Consider the following 2842-nt stretch of genomic DNA (forward strand, 5'->3'; position numbering starts at 1 on the left):
AAGTACTACAAAATTGCCCATCCCAAAAGCAGGCTTTATTATCAGCCATTGGTGGGATAGACCCAAAGGATTCCAATCTTGTATCCTTCGATCATAAAGGATACGATCCTCAATTACCAGCTCAACTAGCTTTCCTTGTTCAAGTGAAAGCCCTCAACAAAACTGTTCATCGAACAATTATTGATGAGGGGGCATCTACATGTATTATGTCGATGAGTTGCTGGAAAACTTTAGGATCTCCAACCTTGTCGCGATCTTCGACGACATTAAAAGCATTTGATGGACGAACATATACCCCATATGGTATTCTAAGTAACTTGAAGGTTGAACTAGGAGGAAAAACAGTAGAAATAGATGTTGAGGTAATCGACGAAAATCTCGATTACAACATCCTACTGGGAAGACCATGGATATATGCCATGGCTGCTGTTGTGTCGACCTATTTTAGGAAGATTGCATTTCCCTTTCAAGGAGGGATTACAATCGTCGATCAACAAAACTTCCTCCCCAATGGTTCTCAAGTTACGGGAAGCATTCCTATGATCCATGGAAGCCCGCATTCGCTTCAAAATATCGGCGTAGGCCTACTAAAAGACCCTGTATTAATGGGAACTTTTGCCCTCCCGCCTCCAATCAATTTGGTGGAAGTAGCGTCGGTAGGAACCTGCAACATGATATCTTCTAAAAAGGTCTCAGAAAATGATATCGACATGGATCATGCAATGGTTTTTCCTCCAAGCCCAACAGAAATATTGTAGCAATCAATGTTCTTGGCCTGGGAGGCAAACCCAAATCAACACTCATTGGGTGTTTGGATAGATAGGTCTAAGGAATATGGCACCCCTTCAGATCCTTGGTCGAGAGTGCATGACACCGACGAAGGAATTGTTCAATCAATGATAATTGAAGGGGCACCATGGGATGATTACCACCATCGTTCCCTTCTTCCGGATTGTGGAGAAGATACTCCTGATGACCTTTATCATCCTTCAGTTTTTGATTTTCTATCAAATATTGTAAACACAGTGGATTTCGAGCGAAACTTGTCCAACATTGAAGAGACTATCGCCATAAATATCTCGACCAAAACAGATGTGGTAGAGAATATTTATGTTGGCAAATGTTGTTCTCCTTCAGAACTGGAAATATATAACGCTCTTTTTCGCGAATTCAGAGATGTCTTTGCTTGGTCATATAGTGAAATGCCAGGCATTGACTCGAGTATCGTTGAACACGAAATTAAGATGTATCCAGATGTCAAACCAGTACGACAATGGCTACGACAGGTGCACCCCAAGAAAGCCGCTGCCATTAAGGCAGAAGTTGAGAAACTTCTCCCTGCTGGTTTCATTTACCCGGTTCCTCTCACCGATTGGGTATCGAATATTGTCCCTGTTATGAAAAAACAAGGAACAATTAGAGTGTGTGTCGATTATAGGGATGTAAATCAAGCTTGTCCAAAAGACAACTACCCTACATTCTTCATCGACCAGGTAATTGATGAATGCGCCGGATGCGAAATATTTTCATTTATGGATGGATTCTCCGGGTATAATCAAATAAATATCCGCCCACAGGACCAGTCAAAGACTGCATTTATTTGTCCGTGGGGCACATTCGCATATCGAAAATTACCTTTTGGTTTAAAGAACGCCGGGGCAACATTTCAGAGGGCAATGAATTATGCCTTCCATGACATCAAAAACATCGTTCAACCATACCTCGATGACCTTCCGGATCATTCGCGAAAGCGGACTGATCATCCGCAGCATTTAAGAGCGATATTTCTACGTTGTCGACACTACAAGATACGACTCAATCCACACAAATGTGTATTTTGCGTCAGTTCTGGTCATTTACTTGGCTTTGTAGTCTCAAAGGATGGGATTCGTCTTGACCCATGTAAGGTTCAGGCAATCATAAATTTGCCTCCACCTTCAAATTTGCTTCAGATTCAGAAACTCCAAGGGAAAGCAAACTTTCTGAGGAGGTTCATTCCAAATTACGCCGAACTTGCTAAAGGTTATACGCGTCTTTTGAAAAAGGAAGTACCCTTTGTCTGGGACCAGGTTGCGCAAGCTTCCTTTGATGCTTTAAAAGAATCCCTAATGAAAGCATCATTAATGTATGCCCCTGATTATCAAAAAGATTTTAACCTGTATCTGGCTGCAGCGGATACGACCATCACAATGGTTTTATTTCAAGAAGACGATGGAATCGAACATCCTATATATTATTTAAGTAAGAACTTAAATGATACAGAAATCAAATATTCTTATGTTGAAAAGCTAGCACTCGTAGCTATTCAAGCGATACAGATATTTCAACACTATGTCCTCTTTCGAAAAACTACCATTCTGTCAGATTGCAACCCCATGACTTATATATTGTCGCGACAGTTGCTGGGGGGAAAATATTCAAAATGGATAGCAATCCTACAAGAGTTTGATATGGAATTTGTAAAATCCAAGTCAAAGAAAGCTCTGGTTTTCGCAGAATTATTATGCGATCTCCCATCGTCGTCAAACGATGAAACATCCGAAGAAACAATCGTGGACGAAAGTTTGTTTATGATATCTTCAAGCAATCAGTGGTATGGGGATATAAGCATTTATCTCCAAACCCAAAAATATAGGCCAAATACCTCTCGCTCCGAACAAAAACATATTCGATACCAAGCAAAAGACTACATGATCGTCGGTGATACACTTTACCGTCGCGGTATCGATACAGTTCTGAGAAGGTGCCTCACGCATGAGGAGGCCGAAAAAGTCCTGAATGATTGCCATTCAAGCGCGTGTGGGGGGCATCAATCCAATTATGCTACAGCGCAAAAAATCTT

Source organism: Pinus tabuliformis, chromosome J (assembly GCF_031772625.1).
Source record: "Pinus tabuliformis cultivar Carrire ecotype Pingquan chromosome J, CPIR1, whole genome shotgun sequence".
Taxonomy (NCBI): Eukaryota; Viridiplantae; Streptophyta; class Pinopsida; order Pinales; family Pinaceae; genus Pinus; species Pinus tabuliformis.